The sequence below is a fragment of the Mesocricetus auratus genome, unplaced genomic scaffold (genome assembly GCF_017639785.1).
Source record: "Mesocricetus auratus isolate SY011 unplaced genomic scaffold, BCM_Maur_2.0 Super-Scaffold_100676, whole genome shotgun sequence".
Lineage (NCBI taxonomy): Eukaryota > Metazoa > Chordata > Mammalia > Rodentia > Cricetidae > Mesocricetus > Mesocricetus auratus.
The window spans coordinates 80,875,478-80,892,975 of record NW_024429266.1 but is presented as its reverse complement, the minus strand read 5'-3'; the positions used below and the strand labels follow the sequence as shown (position 1 = coordinate 80,892,975).

Here is a 17,498-nt window from a genome sequence, read left to right as displayed (position 1 = left end):
TTGGGATGGAGGGCTGTTTGTGAGATTTGGAGGTAAGGAGGGAGAGGAAACTGGGATTGGTACATAAAATAAAATTGTTTACAAATTAAATTGCAAAAATTAAATTTGTAGGCAACGTTGAAGAATTCAGTTACAACATCACTGATGTTGTTAGCCATTAAAAAAGAAAAATCCTAAACTGTTTCACAGGAAATAAATGCAAAACTTGCTTATTGTTGTTTATGAAGTTATTTCTATTTCACTAATCATAACCTTTTATTTTAAGTAGCAAACATATTTACAGTCTTTTCTGGGCAAGCCCTGTTGTTCCCATTTTTATGTCTGTGCTATGAGATCTATCAAATACTCAGGAGTCACAGGAATACAGCAAGCCTTAGAATGTAAAAGAACTAATAAAGACAATTGATGACATAAAGTTTGTTACAAGACATGATTACTCAATTTCATTCAATAGAAAATAATTCATCATACTATATACACTATTATTTGTTCTAATTTTTATGTTTTCATTACAAAAGTATATAAATGAAAATATACCTTATTTAGTGTTGTTAAAAAATCATGCAATCACTTTAAAGGGCAGTGAAATTTTTTGTTCTGATGCTTCCTAGTCAACTAATAGCATTTGTAAAATATTTTATTCTCACGTACATTCAGAAGCAGATACTGGCATTTGTAATATGTAGGTATGGAATATAAACTTACTATTAAAATAAAAATCCCTACTATGCTTGGTGATATATCAGGATAAATATAAAGAGTAGAATAAAAATTCAAAAGGCAGGGGAAAGAGGAGTTCTCTAAGCAGTCAGTGAATAGAAGGAGCTCTGGTCCATGTTGTGAATCAGTTTCTCGGAATAGTAAGCAAACCCTTCATAGGAAAGTTGGATTTCCTCTCCAGGACTTCATCATGCTGTGGGCTATCAACAGGAATTATTTCATATACAGTTTCTTTCCAAACATAGTGCTCCTTAATAAGAGAAAATCTGACACCCAATATCCCATTCATCATGTTAAAATGTGTGTGAGGAAAGGAAATCCAGTCACTGAGGGTTAACTTTGGACAACACAACATGGATCCTGAAGGATTTTAAGTGCTTACCATGTGTGCCCATTCAGTGTTCACAGATGCAGAGGAGTTCCAAATGCTCTCCACAGTTCTTCCACTTACAATTGTCATATGAACTACTTTTAATTATTGATTTGTGTTTTATCACCGTTGAATTTAAATCATGCAAAGGTTTCTTGAATAAAGTAATTTCATCTTTTATGCCTTCTGAAAGTTTTTCACTTTAAATGTTTTTTTAATATATTTGAGCCAGAGGTAGTTTTGGATAGTTTGTTGCGGATACAAGTTTGCAAACTGATGTGATACAGCTTTTCTCTCAAGGAAATATGAGAAACATTTTTTGTAAAAAAGATCTTTTTTTGTATTTGCATTTTTTAAAATTTATTTTTCATTTTAAATTCAGATAAGAAACAAGGTTGATTCACAAGTCAGTTCCAGGTTCCTCTCCCTTTCCCTCCCCTACTCCCGTGCCCTCCCCCCAAGTCCCCTATTATCCCCTCATTTCCCCAGGGAGGGTAAGGCCGTCCATGGGGGTGTCCATAGTCTGTCATTTCATACAAGGCAGGGCCTAGACCCTCCCCCAAGAGTTCAGGGTGATAGTGCACCTCACATTGTTGGATGGGAGTCCAAAGTCCATGTGAATATTCGGGATGAGTACTGATCTACTGCCCAAGGCTCAATAGATTACCTAGGCCTACTTACTGACACTCACATTCAGGGGGTCTTGAAGTGGGTGGTACCCTTGAATGAATTGGTACATGAGACAGCTTCCTGAACATAATAGCACTAGCACAGACAGTGAGATCAACAATTAATAAATGGGGCCTCCTGAAACTCAGAGGCTTCTGTAAGGCAAAGGACACAGTCAGCAAGACAAAAAGGCAGCCCACAGAATGGGAAAAAATATTCACTAATCCCACATCAGACAGAGGGTTGATCTCCAAAATTTACAAAGAACTCAAGAAGCAAGTCTCCAAAACACCAAAGGATCCAATTAAAAAGTGGGCTGCAGAACTAAATAGAGAATTTTCAATAGAGGAGTCTAAAATGGCTGAGAGGCACTTGAGAAAGTGCTCAACATCATTAGCCATCCGGGAAATGCAATACAAAACAACTCTGAGATACCATCTCACTCCTGTCAGAATGCCTAAAATCAAAAACACCAACAATTTATGCTTGAGAGGATGTGGTGAAAGGGGAACACTCCTCCATTGCTGGTGGGAGTGCCAACTGGTTCAGCCACTTTGGAAATCAGTATGGAGATTCCTCAGAAAAATGCCAATAAACCTACCACAAGACCCAGCAACTCCACTCTTAGGCACATATACAAAAGATGCCCATTCATACAACAAGGATGTCTGTTCCACTATGTTCATAGCAGCATTATTTGTAATAGCCAGAACTTGGAAGCAACATAGATGTCCCTCAACCAAAGAGTGGATAGAGAATTTGTGGTACATTTACACAATGGAGTACTATTCAGCAGAAAAAAAAAACAATGGAATCCTGAGATTTGCAGGCAAATGGATGACACTAGAAGAAACCATCCTGAGTGAGGTAACCCAGTCACAAAAAGAGAAACATGGCATGTACTCTCTCATACATAGATTTTAGACATAGATCTGGGGAGTGCTAGCCTACAATCCCATGGCCAGAGAGTCTGGGAAACAGAAACTTCATTTAGTGGCTGATCGAAGAAGAGGCAGACTCCCTTGGTTAAGTACTGAGCTGAACTCAAGAAAGCCAGTAACAGAGAGGGAGGACTGATGATCAAAGGGATTAAGACTGGGCTGGTTAAACCCCCAGAAACAGCTGACCTGACAAAGGTTAACTCTTGAATCCCAGGCATCAGCCTGGGAATCCAGCATGGGAATGTGCTACTGCATCTTGAAAGGCACTATTTTAATTTTATTTTTCTATTTTCCACTCTGAGAAAAACAGACAGAAATTTACTGGCTTAAACTATGATCAGAGTATAATAATTGAGGCTTCACTTTTCAATATTTAATTGTTTTATTTTCAATATTGAAAAAAATCACTGCTCTAAAGTAATTATTTTAGAGTGGCATTAATACAATTTAACTTTTCCATTGCATGCTGGCATAATTTTATAGGAACCTGCTTTTAATTTGGACAATTTTAAAATGTATCATGTGAATAATTTTGTTATGTTTACCCATGAAAAACTTTCTGTAAAATAATAGTAGTCAGTATATGAACAGAAGTTCCTCAAATCCTTTTGTACTGTCTCTCCCACCCCATCACATATTTCAATTTTATTTCACATAAATTCATCCTCACATCCTATCATTAGAATTAAAATTATATTTTCAATGAATGGAAACATACATTACACTAGATCATTTTTGCAGGAGGTGGGGAGTTCATATTTTTTTTTGGTTTTTGGTTTCTTTCTTTTCCAATGTGAATAATCATTTAGAGTATACAATTAAAGTTGGTGAGAACTTTTACGTATAAGTCATTATGAACGTGTTTGAATAATTACCTTCTACATTATTTTTTGAAATTTGTCCTTATAATCCTGTCAACTTTTGATATTGTAAATTGAAACTCTATGTTGATGTGAAAATACCAGAAATTTTATATGTTACCTATGAAATAACCTTTTAAAATCTTTTTAGCTAAGAAAATATTGTTTTTCAAACACTATATTCTGATTGTGATTTCCCCTTCCTCAACTCAACCCAAATTCTTTCCACATCCCTCAACAAATAACCACACATTTTATGTCTTTCTCATTATAGAACATTTAGGCCAGGCCGTGGTGTTGCATGCCTTTAATCCCAGCACTCGGGAGGCAGAGGCAGGTGGATCTCTCTGAGTTCGAGGCCGGGCTGGACTGACAGGCTCCAAAACAATACAGTGAAACCCTGTCTTGTAAAACCAAAAAAAAAAAAGAACGTTTAACCTCCTAATAATAACAATAAAATAACATAAAAATAAAATGATCAAACCAGAATAGGATAAAACAAACAAATAGAAGAAAAATGAGTCAAAAGGAAAGCCTCAGCCAAAAAAAAACACATATAGATAAAAGACACATATATTAACACACAAGCAAATCCTCACAAAACTCAAAATCAATAACCATAATATATATGCAGAAGACCTATGTCTTAGAATTTTAATCTTGTTAAGAGAAACAATGACTACACCAACTCTTTTTTTGTTTTGTTTTGTTTTGCTTTGTTTTTTTTCAAGACAGGGTTTCTCTGTATTGTTTTGGAGGCTGGAACTGGAACTGGCTCTGTAGACCTGGCTGGCTTCAAACTCACAGAGATCTGCCTGCCTTAGCCTCTCAAGTGCTGGGATTAAAGGTGTGTGCCACCAATGCCTGGTACACAACAACTGTTTTAATGGAAAACATTTAATTGGGAAGCATTACATTTCAGATGTCTACTCCATTATTATCATGGAAGGAAGATTCATGGCACAGGCAGACATAATGCTGAGAAGCAGATTTCTACACCTGGATCAGCAGTTAGCAGAAAGACATAAGGGAAATGAACTTTCATAGGCATCTGAAACATGATACTTCATGCCCCAATAGCATACTTTCTATACCAATGCTTTTACACTCAATCCTTTTAAATAATGACACTCCCTATGAGCCTGTTGACTCATTTTCATTGAAGCTACCAAAATATATAAGATTTGTGATGTTTTATGTTGACCATCTGTTGCTAGGTGTGGTGCCTGTCCTGAAAGTTGGTTTCACTGGTGAGAATTAGTGAGAATTTTCTGTGGGAAAACATTTTAGTATGCTGTGAATAGGTTTTATTTGTATTGGTTAATAAAATATTTTTGATCTATGGCAAGACAGGATAGATCCAGGTGGGATATCCAGCCATGTCTTGCACATGTAATCCAGCCACCCAAGTGACAAGATATCGAAGAACCAGTAAGCCATAGACCACGTAACAATATGTAGACTAGTAGAAGTGGGTTAAATTAAGATCTGAGACAAAATTAGTAATAAACCTGAGGAATAGGCCAAATATTTTTAAATTAATATTGAGTCTATGTGTGATCATTTAAAAAGTGGCTATGGGACACAGCAGGAAAGAAAAGTTCATAAGAATTAACTTTTTTATAATTGTGATGTATTATTTAACTCATACCTGAAAATAATTTAGTAGTTACTATTTATCTTGTCTTACATAAATGAACAATATGCTGAGCTGTTTATCATTACTCCTATGTACAAGTGTTTAGGGTTGATCACTTGGATTTGAACAACATATTGCAGGACTGCTCCCAGCATAAAACTGAATCCAAATATTGTAAGCCTGAAGAAGAGAGAATTGTAAATTTAGCTCTCAGCCTAATACAGTTTGGGAAAGCTCTGCACCCTATGTGGGGAAAAATGTTCCATTAAATGTCTGTGCTTATGTGGCTATACCAGGGCAAGTTGAAATATGTATAATTGCCTTATATAAATTAATAGTTGCCAGACATTGAAAACTGACTTCCTTCAACACCTCAAGTATTTTTCTCTTTCTTATTAAAACTCAAATGACAAGTTATGTAGACTACTGTGGATGTTCTAGTTTCTTGTGATTCTGTGCTATTTTGTCTCGATTTATGTTTTTATATCTAATGTTTTCTTTTTCTACCTGTCTTGACTTTTGTGATATGATCTTTCTGCAGACCCTCACTGTCCTGGAATTCACTATGTAGACCAGGATGACTTTGTACCTCAACAGAGATCTGTTTATAAGCTTCCCGTTTTGGAGGTAAAAGCATTCTGCATCTAATTATACATTATCCAAATTTGGAATGAATGCTGTTGGTGGGCCATCTTTGTTTGTGAGGAGGAATATATGCTTAATTTCTCAGGAAACATCATATGGTAACATGAAGTAATGTCGGTGATGAATGGCATCTATAAAACTAATTTTATCTCTCTTAGTACAAAGTATGCAGTAATAGTAACTAGAATGTGTTTGATACTATGCTTTAATGATAATTTAAAACAGATACTTATCTTTACTTTTTCTCATTTTTCTATTATAGTAAGTATTCTTTTTCACCTATCAAATTACCAGATGTAAATATTAATTCAGTTTAAAAACAATCTGAAATAATAATATATAAGCATACTCTATTTGCAATCACAGAAACAAAAGTCTTTGTTCAGCAGGTCCCAGTGGCTTTCATGTCATACTCTTTGGTTTCTCTCTTGATGCATCCATTTTTCAGACTCCCATGTAGCCATGGAGGGACTAGCATTCTATTAAGTAGACTTTAAGTGAAGTGAGCCACTGTGTTTGAGCAGAAATATAGAATGATGTTGAGAAAGAATAGAAAAGTCTTCCAAATCTTATTAGTCCAGTTTTCAACTTTACATATTATTTACATAAAATATGAAAGACAGTGACAGTTATACTGTGGTGACAAATACATAGAAAAAAACTGTGAAATGTAAATGTTGTGGAATAAAAACAACTTGAATCTTAATTGGTTTGTTGTTGTTGCTAAGATTGTTGCTAAATTTAGTGGTTTTTATTTTAATAAAATACTCTAATGCCTTTTCTTCTATGATTTATCTTATATATGGTTCTTTAATCAAAATCAGAAAATTGACTTTGTCCTTAAATTATACTTTAGATAGATATGATACCATAGACTTATAGTAATATTTCATGCTCTTGTTAATTACTTTCATCAGAAATTTTCTTGGCTGCACTGAATTATTTAATTTTATTACATGTATGGCAGATAATTTTAGATTAAATGTCACATTGTGTGGAATTTTTGCATTATAAATATTCAACACTTCTATAAAATTCCATGAGTTTGTTCTGGAAGAAAGCTAACTTGTCTGGAAAAAAAATTGGTCATTTCAAGTATTATTTTATGGTGTTATGGTTAAAAGAAACACTTTTGATTGAAGAGCATTTATGCTTCCTTTTAGAGGAACCACTTGCTATATCTTGAGTTTTGTATTGTTCTTTTGCTTCTTGAAACCATTTCTTCCCCACCTCCATCATTTCTTTTTGTCTTTTGTAATCAATAATCAACTGATCTTGCAGTCTGGAATGCAGCCCATTTTTGGTGCCGTCTATCTTGTCATTCTCTTCTTTTTAACTTTTCATAGTGAGATGTATGATCATGCTCACTCCCTATTGCCTGACATCTACTCAATAGAGAACACTAGGCTCGTACACCTTCAAAAATTGTCAGCCTTTTCATTCAATCCAAGAGGTAAAGTGTGGAAATATGAAGGAAGTCTTAATTCACTGGGTTTCATTTCCCAGGAAACATTTTTCTGCCTTGCTTGATAAGAATTGTATTACATTTATTACTATTCTTATTATGGTTTTATGTGTACCTGAATACCTTTTAAATGAATTATTGGCTGAAAAAAAATTAGTGTCTGTATAACTGGAAATCTAGATGTTGGTTCCATTACAAGCATTATAAAATTTTAGAATTATGCAAAATGGCCAGCAACGTTTTCCTTTCTTATACATTTCTGAATTCCCAACACCAGGTATTATAAGATGAATAATAAAAACCCAGAGCCTGATATTGGAAATAAATCTAAAGATAAGACAAGCAAAGCAGCCAAGCAAACAGCAAGTTCTTACATCTTCCAGAACTGCGGAAATCATGACCTCAACATTGCAGGAGAGTACTTGCAAGAATAGTGAAACAATGCTCCTATCTTATATACCTCTTTAGTGCTGGGATTAAAGGTGTGAGCTCAGTTTCTCTTTTAGACTGATTCACTATCATGTATCACCGTGTAGTCATGAACTCAAAGAGATCCATCTGTTTCTGTCTTCTGAGACCTCGGATTAAAGCTATGTGCCACCACAGCCCAGTTTCTATGGCTGTGACTAGCTGTGTATGCTGATCTCCATACAAACTTCATTAGATTAAAAGGAATATATCACTACAGGGTATGGCGCCACTAACAGGGGGCGAGTCCTCCCAACTGATTTAATGTGATTAAAATAATCTATCACAAACGTGTACATTATAAAGACAGATTTTACATGAATCCCTCACTGAGATTCACCTCCTATATGTTCTAAATGTGTTAACAATTCAAACTAACTACAAAAATATTCATCCAAAATTAATACACTATACAGATGCAAAATTTTCACATTTGAATTAATATTTACCCAGGCAAATACAAAAATGTTAGGAATAAAGTACATTGTTGTTTGCATATTTTGAAAAATATGAATGTCACGAATGTATACACCTTATACATGATAATATATATAGTCATTATAGTATAAATTTTAACATGTTGATATACTAAATTTACCAATTTTCACAAACACTAATCTTTCTTTTATTCTATTTTATATTTATTTTATTATGTGTCATAATATACTTTTTATTATTATTTAGAGGATGAAATTTGGACAATTTTAGAAATTTAGATAGTAACCTTGTGAACAGACATGAAGTAGCAGACCAGATGCCTCATGACATGATAATTCAATGTCAACACAGTACTGACCCTAATAAAAGATAACACATGAAACAAAAGATCATCAAGCAGTATGTCACATTCAAGTTAAATGGACATCATATGATCAGTAGTGACTGTGGAGAGTATTAAACCAGTGATGTGTTCACAATGTGACTGATATGTGGGGTGACAGGTATCAGCAGATGTTAGCTTGCCTGGAGCAAAGTGAGGATGAGAATCAGAAGTTTTTTTTTTACCTCTGACTGCTTATCATCTATCACATCCATTATTTAGCTAAACTAGTAAAAAATAATCTAGAATAAACTTTGTTGTATAAATAAGTAGTATAACAAGTTTTTAATAGCAAAGAAATACCTGAATGTTTATAAATTATGAAATTATAAGATTAATAATGAGAAAAATAATAAAACGTCTTTCAAATCATTATCACAACCCTCCACTAGAGTTGGGAAGATGGCCCAGCATGTGTAGGGATTGCTGTACAATCCTAAAAACTGAGGTTTGCATCCCCAGAAGCCAAGTATGTGCTGGATAGGCATGGAAGCTCTCCATCAATTTCAGAGTTGGAAGAGAGAAGAGGGGATCCTTGCAATAAGCTGGCTGACAGAATCAGCAAATTATGATTTAGGGGAGAGATTATATATTAGCTCTTAAAGTGGGAGTACTATACTGAAAAATCACTGACATCAAACTTAGCCCTCCACAGACACACCAACTCTCACATGAACAGATACATACAAATATGTATGCCTATGTGCATGAGAACTCCAGACAGATGAATAAAAAGGAAACCAATCAAAAACTTTAATAAATATGTAAATGGTGAAAATATCTGTGTTACAATAAAACTTGTATTATATTATAAATAGGAAGATAACTAGAGAGGACAGGAAGAGAAAAGAAATTGTGGTGAAAAAGTGATGTCAGAGAACATGGAGGGGAACAAGAGGAGTGATCAAAGTCAATGAGACAAAGAACAGTTTAAATGCATGGGTTAATTTAAGTTACAAAAGCTAATGGCAAAAATCTAAACTATATGCCAGGATTTCATAAATAATAATGTCTCTGTGTCATTTTGTTAATTGAGAGCTTGAAAAGTATCGGCTACACTACTCTCAAAATTTATTGGCTTGATTCTACCTACACAGTAGAGTTAGTGTTAGGTTTAACAATTGGATGATGCCTGTTGTCTTTGTGGATTCTGCTCTGATACACAAAAATGTACAATCGGCCAAGGTATTAATGGGAACGTTTCCAAGGTTAAGTCAGCTACTTCTGTTGTTTTAAGAATATTTTAGGAAGGTAAAAAAACCACAAAAAACTGGTAAACTTATGCTAAAATAAGCAGATTTAGCATTTCTGGTAGAACAACAACTCTAATAACTCCTAACATTTGAATAACTATTAACTTAAATATATAATCACTTGTTGCCTTGTATTACTTTATGAAAAATAAGCAAATTAATTTGGTTTTAATGGAAATAACCATAAAGAAATCTTTTGATGTGGTTTTCTATTACACAAACATTTATTTATAAATTTATTTTTAAGTAGTACTATGCATGAAAAGATATAAGTTAGTATCATCACAATTTTAGATATTCTAAACTAGCACTTAACTTGGTGTCAAGTGTGTTGGCATGCACATGTAATCACTTCACTTAAGATGCTGAAAGGCAGAAGGATCATCATGAGATCTGGACTAACCTGAGTTAAAGAGTTAGGCACTGTCTTAAAAATACTTATTTAACCTTCGAGGATAGAATAGGGGAAAGAGGGAATAGAAGGTTAGAAGACAGATCAGGCACCAGTGTGACCTCTAGTGATCTAAAGGGATGACACCAACTGGCAAGATAAGCATTAGTGGAGAGACCACCTCAAATGTCCATTCCTGATAATGAGCTTGATGATGTCCATAAGCATCCTGGAGCCTTTATCCAGTGACTGATGGAAGCAGAGGCAAACACCCACAGTTAAACATTGAACTGAACCCATGGAACCCAGTGACAGAAAGAGAGGAGTGATGAGCAATTTGGCAAAGAATGGGCTGGCAAAACCAGCAGAGACAGCTGATCTGAAACAGGGGAGAGCTCTTGGACCCCAGACCGACAGCTGGGAGGCCATCATGGGACTGATCCAGAACCCCTAAATGTGAGAGTCAGTGAGGAGGCCTGGGAAACATATGGGGCCCTGGGCAATGGATCAGTGTTTATTCCTGGCATACAAACAGACATCGTGTGTCCATAACACAAAGAGGGATGCTCTCTCAACCTGGACTCTTAGGAGAGGAGTGCCTGGACCCTGCGCTGAGTGAAATGACAGATTCTAGATATCCCCTATGTGGAAGGAAATGGATATAGGGTGGGAGGCTCGGGGAGATGGTGGGGGGGTTGGGAGGAGGGGAGGAGGAGGGAACTGGGATTGACATGTAAAACAAGTTATTTAAAATTAAAATAAAAGAGTAAAAGAAAATATTTATTTAATGTTTGTTGTTTTCTCATTTGTGTTTGTTCTGAGCAAGGGACTAGATACATATCATTTACTACCTTACCACATTTTTTTCAAAAAGTCTTGCTTTTATCCCCTTTTACTCCTCTATAGGTAGGCATACCACACTTGAATTTCCAGTTCTGCCATAACATATTTTCTGAGAAAAACTTCTGACCACCTGTCCTCAGTTTCCTGAAGATGTACTGTGAGAATCTAGTAACTCTACAGAAGGTCTACTCTTAGATTTAGAAGCCTCATTTAACCTAGGCTGAGCCCATCATACTTCTGATACCCTATCTGAACATCAAAACTGAATTTCGCATAGGCAGAAAGCTAAGCATCATACAGCTAGTCAACCATATGGAAAGTTGGGATCACAGGAAGCAGTCAAAGGAGAGACAAGATTTTCATTAAGAAAATGAACCAACAATTAACTCCAGAAGTCAATCACACATATAAGCACACATAACTACGACAATAGATCTCCCTCAATATTACTACCATCATGGTAAATTCTCCTGAGAACAGTGAATTCAAAGACATAAAAATGGTTTCAAAATAGCATAATAAACATAATCAAATCACAGAATACATTAACAAATGTTGGTATGATGCCTTCAAAGACACGGTTGAATATAGGAGAGAAAATTAATCAAGATAGGAAAGGTTGACAGATATATGTTTTCAGTGACACTACAGAACTGCCAATAAAGATAAACCTTGAATCAGAAGGCAAGGACAGCAATTTGCTGACTGGAATTAGCCATAGATTTGTGGGAGAACCAAGGGAGTGAAATAGAAAGGTATAGGGAGATATGAAGGGGCTTGGAGAGATATCACAACTTTTTCATTGTGGCAATCATGGAGAGTAGGGTCAGGCAATCATTACTCCAGTGTTATTTGGATTCATCAGGTTTTTAATCTCAATTTGTGACTCCCAAGATTTTATTAATACTACAACATTTAATGTAAATACATTATGTGATATTCAATGTTACATCTTAGATCACTCCTGTGGTCAGATTTCTTGCCTCATCATAGGCACTCCCAACTAGCTGTGGCCTTCTTGTTGCAGTCACTTTTCAGCATTCTCTGCCTGATGCCTGCTCCTGGACTCAAATGCTGCTGGTAGCTGGCCATAAATGCCACTGGAGCCTTCAATATAAAGCAGCAAACTCTGTCATTCAGGTGGTACCTGTGCCCTTATGCACGTGACTATCCCTTCTGTATTACCCTTATATCTCCCTCCTATCCAGGCAGTTCCAGCAGTAAGTGGCTAGCTCAATAGAGATAGACTAGATTCTATGAATGCCCACTAGTGAGCATCCATTCAGTTTTGGGGATTGCCACAAGCACCTGGGATAACCAGAGATAGTGTGCCTACCTGGCCAACAGTGCTCATATACAGAGTGACACCAACACCATAACTGACTTATCTCACCCAACTTGTCTTTGCTATAATGGTCAGCAGATCTTATGAGAAACCTGGGAATTTCAAAAGCCAAAATTAGATTTAAATAAGGTTTTGACACATTAAGAATGTAAAACAATCCCATGTTGGATTCCCTGGCTGATGCCTGGGATTCAAGAATTAACCTTTGTCTGGTCAGCTGTTTCTGGGGGTTAAACCAGCCCAGTCTTAATCCCTTTGATCATCAGTCCTCCCTCTCGGTTACTGGCTTTCTTGAGTTCAGCTCAGTATTTAACCGAGGGTGTCTGCCTCTTCTTCGATCAGCCACTAAATGAATTTTCTGTTGCCAGACTCTCTGGCCGTAGGATTGTAGGCTGGCACTCCCCAGATCTATGTCTAAAATCCATATATGAGAGAGTACATGCCATGTTTCTCTTTTTGTGACTGGGTTACCTCACTCAGGATGGTTTCTTCTAGTGTCATCCATTTGCCAACAAATTTCATGATCCCATTGTTTTTTTCTGCTGAATAGTACTCCATTGTGTAAATGTACCACAAATTCTCTATCCACTCTTTGGTTGAGGGACATCTAGGTTGCTTCCAAGTTCTGGCTATTACAAATAAAGCTGCTATGAACATAGTGGAACAGACATCTTTGTTGTATGAATGGGCATCTTTTGGATATATGCCAAAGAGTGGAGTTGCTGGGTCTTGTGGTAGGTTTATTCCCATTTTTCTGAGGAATCTCCATACTGATTTCCAAAGTGGCTGAACCAGTTGGCACTCCCAACAGCAATGGAGGAGTGTCCCCCTTTCACCACATCCTCTCCAGCATAAATTGTCATTGGTGTTTTTGATTTTAGCAATTCTGACTGGAGTGAGATGGTATCTCAGAGTTGTTGGATTTGCATTTCCCGGATGGCTAAGGATGTTGGGCACTTTCTCAAGTGCCTCTCAGCCATTTTAGACTCTTCTATTGAAAACTCTCTATTTAGTTCTGCTGCCCACTTTTTAATTGGGTCCTTTGATGTTTTGGAGAGTTGCTTCTTGAGTTCTTTGTAAATTTTGGAGATCAACCCTCTGTCAGATGTGGGATTAGTGAATATTTTTTCAAATTCTGTGGGCTGCCTTTTTGTCTTGCTGAGTGTGTCCTTTGCCTTACAGAAGCTTCTCAGTTTCAGTAGGTCCCATTTATTAATTGTTGATCTCACTGTCTGTGCTACTGTTGTTATGTTCAGGAAGCTGTCTCCTGTTGGGGGAAGTCCTGTGCATTTGTCAATAAAGTACTGTTGAGCCTATAGGGAACCAAGATAGGAGGGACTAGGAATCCAGGAGAACTCTGGGAAGAAGAAACACGAGAGTTCGAGATGTAACGCCATTGGGGTAGGAAGCCCGGAAACCTCTCTGGTAAGAGACATACTTAGATTAACAATTATGGGGTAATTACTTAAGTCAGAGCTAGCCAGTAAGAAACAAGCAAGGCCAACAGCTTCATAATTAATATAGCCTCCTGTGTGTTTATTTGGGACTGATGCGGCTCTGGAATCAGGCTGGTGGGAAGGCTTCTCTCAAGGAAAAAGCTTCCCTTAACAGTCTCCTGTACCAATTCGTTCAAGGGTACCACCCACTTTCTCTTCTAAGAGGTTCAGTGTGGCTGGATTTATGTTGAGGTCTTTGATCCATTTGGACTTAAGTTTTGTGCATGGCGATAAACATGGATCAATCCACATTCTTCTACATGCCAGTCTCTAGTTATGCCAGCACTATTTGTTGAAGATGCTTTCTTTATTCCATTGTATATTTTTAGCTTCTTTGTCAAAGATCAGATGTTCGTACGTGTGTGGGTTAATACCCGGGTTTTCAATTTGATTCCATTGGTCTACCTGTCTATTTTTGTGCCAATACCATGCTGTTTTCAGGACTATAGCTCTATAATAGAGCTTGAGGTCAGGGATGGTGATGCCTCCGGACGTTGCCTTGTTGAACAGGGTTGTTTTGGCTATCCTGGGTCTTTTGTTTTTCTGGGTGTCAGTGAGGAGGCCTAGGTAATCTATTGAGCCTTGGGCAGCAGATCAGTACCCATCCCAAGTATACACACGGACTTTGGACTCCCATAAAACAATGTGAGGTGCACTCTCATCCTGAACTCTTGGGGAAGGGTCTAGGCCCTGCCCTATATGAAATGACATATTATGGACACCCCCATGGAGGGCCTCACCCTCCCTGGGGGAATGAGGGGATAAGGGGGGGGGTTGGGGGGGGTCACGGGAAGACGGGAGGGAAAGTGAGAGGGACCCGGAACTGACTTGTGAAGCAACCTTGTGTCTTATCTAAATTTAAACTGGAAAATAAAATTTAAAAAAATTGAAAAAAAAAGAATGTAAAACAGTATTATGATGTAGGGAGTTAGGAATCTGCATGGTTCCACAACGAATTATTTGAAAGCAGGTAAATTAAATAGAGGTAATCAATTTACCTGGGATTGAGAAAATATTGATTATAACTTAGTTATCACCCTCTATGTATATATGTTGTATATGTTTGAGTTTGTATCAAATTTAAATCTTCTATTTAAACTAAAAGGGAAATTGTAGGGGTGAGCCCCATAAAGCTATCAGCTTATAAGGGTGGGAGTAGGGAAATTTAGCACAGATAAAGTTACAAGGAAGTGAAAGAGAAAGGGAGGCTCTCTTCTCCTCTTCTCTTCATCTGGAAGCAGCCACGCTTTCAGTCCTCTCATTTCGTATGTGAATAAATATATTATATTCCATATTGCATTGACCTCCTAAATCAGTGATCTATTGGAGTGATTATTTAAACAACTTCCTTTACTATCCCTTTAAAAGAACATGATAGAGAACAATTTAGCTACACAGTGCATACTAATTATAATTACCAGCCTATTAAAAATATCAGTGGAGGCAGTTTGAATCACGGTACAAAGGAGGAGTGGGCGCCGGGATCGCAGCTATCCATCCACCTGGTCTCTTCTCTCCTTCTCTTGTCTGATCTTCAGCATGGTCTGAGATGGCTGGTGGTAAGGGTGGAAAAGACTCCGAAAAGGCCAAGACAAAGACGGTTTCCTACTCTCAGCGAGCTGGCTTGCAGTTCCCTGGGGGCCATATTCATCTACACCTGAAATCTAGGACAACCAGCCATGGACATGTGGGCACCACCACCGGTGTGTACAGTGCAGCCATCCTGGAGTACCTCACCGAAGAGGTACTAGAGTTGCCAGAAAATGCATCAAAAGACTTAAAGGTAAAGCATATTACCCTTTGTCACTTGCAGCTTGCTATGGGGATGAAGAATTGGACTTCCTGATCAAGGCTACAATTGCTGGTGGTGGTGTCATCCCACACATCCACAAGTTTCTGATTGGGAAGAAAGGATAACAGAAGACTGTCTAAGGATGCCTGGATTCCTTATTATCTCAGGAATCTAAATATTCTTAACTGCTGTCCAGTGTCCGTGATTCCAGTGGACTGTATCTCTGTGAAAAACACAATTTTGCCTTTTTGTAATTCTATTTGAGTAAGATTAGAGGCTTAATTAGCCTTCCAGCCAACAAAATTTCTACATTCGAGTCTTAACCATATTTAAGTGTTGCTGTGGCTTCAAAGAAGCTATTGATTCTGAAGTAGTGGGTTTTGATTGAGTTGACTGTTTTTAAAAAAACTGTTTGGATTTTAATTGTGATGCAGAAGTTATAGTAACAAACATTTGGTTTTGTATAGACATTACTTCCACTCTGGTGGATAAGCTCAATAAAGGTCATATCCCAAACTAAATATATATATATATATATATATATATATATATATATAAATCAGTGGAAATTTTTTCCTAAAGGGATGTTAAATAGCCCTATCCTGTGTCAATATATTATATAATAGCCAAGGGAAAAATTCATAAAATATGGTCTTGATACCTTTGCCCATTACTCCTGTCTCCCTCTACAACCAGTTTCCATGAGTTTGACACAGTGTTTGACTGTGAATCCCTGATTTGCTTCCATCAGCTACTGGGTGAAGGCTCCAGGACAGCATTTAAGGTAGTCATCAATCTCATTATAAGCGAAGGGCATTTAAGGTAGCCTCTCCACTATTGCGAAGATTCTTAGTGGGGGCCATCGTTGGGGATCCCTGGAGATTTCCCTAGTGCCAGAGTTCTCATTAAGGCCATAATCGCTGCCTCCATTAAGGTATTTCTTTCTGTGGTGATATCTTTCTTGCACAAATAATGCCTGTCTGGGGTCAGAGAATGGAGCTTGCCACTAGCTAACCATAGAGGTCTGGAGGTCTGTACAGACAGGCAGGAGATGACATAGATGGGCAGTAACATTATGTAAGCAGGGACAAACAGGAATTTGCTCTCTTCCCTATGGAGACTCTAAGGAGGTAAAGTGTGCTGCAGCTTGACTCTTCTCTCTGATCTCTTAGCCTTTCCTTCTTATCTGACTCCAGATTTTTATTATCTAGACAAATTAAAGATGACTTTTACATCTATCCTTGTTCTTCTCTGTTCTTCCACCAACTCAACCTTCCTGATCCCTCATGCTCTCCTCCCCTCTCCCTTTCTCCCTTCCTCTTTCTCCTACCTACTCCCAATTTACTCAGGGGATCTTGTCCATTTAACTTCTCTGGAGTCCATGTATGTCTCTCTTATGTTCTTCCGTGTTTCCTAGCTTCTCTGTGGTTGGGGATTATAGGCTGGTTATCCTTTACTCTATGTCTAACATCCACTTATGAGTGAGTACATACTATGTTTTTCTTTTTGTACGAAATTCCTTTGTTTACATAGGGTATAGGATAAGTCTCCCAAATAATATACAATATTATTGTTCAAATCAGAAGAGATCAATTATGAATTCTTAATGATATTCAAAAACTGCTTGGAGATATTAACTGGTAGCAGCCCACAAATTGTTTAACAGCTCAAAATCTAAGTAATTTATTTTAAGATTTACAAGGTGATACAGATGTAAATATTCCAAAAAATTATTAGCTATGGCCTAGGGAAAAATTTCTCTGGTAGAAAAGAAATTACTG

General features: G+C 37.1%; 1 pseudogene; it reads left to right on the top strand.

The window, feature by feature from the left end:
• The first annotated feature begins 15,474 nt into the window (after positions 1–15,474).
• Positions 15,475–16,238, top strand: LOC101832696 (annotated as a pseudogene).
• The last annotated feature ends 1,260 nt before the right edge of the window (positions 16,239–17,498 follow it).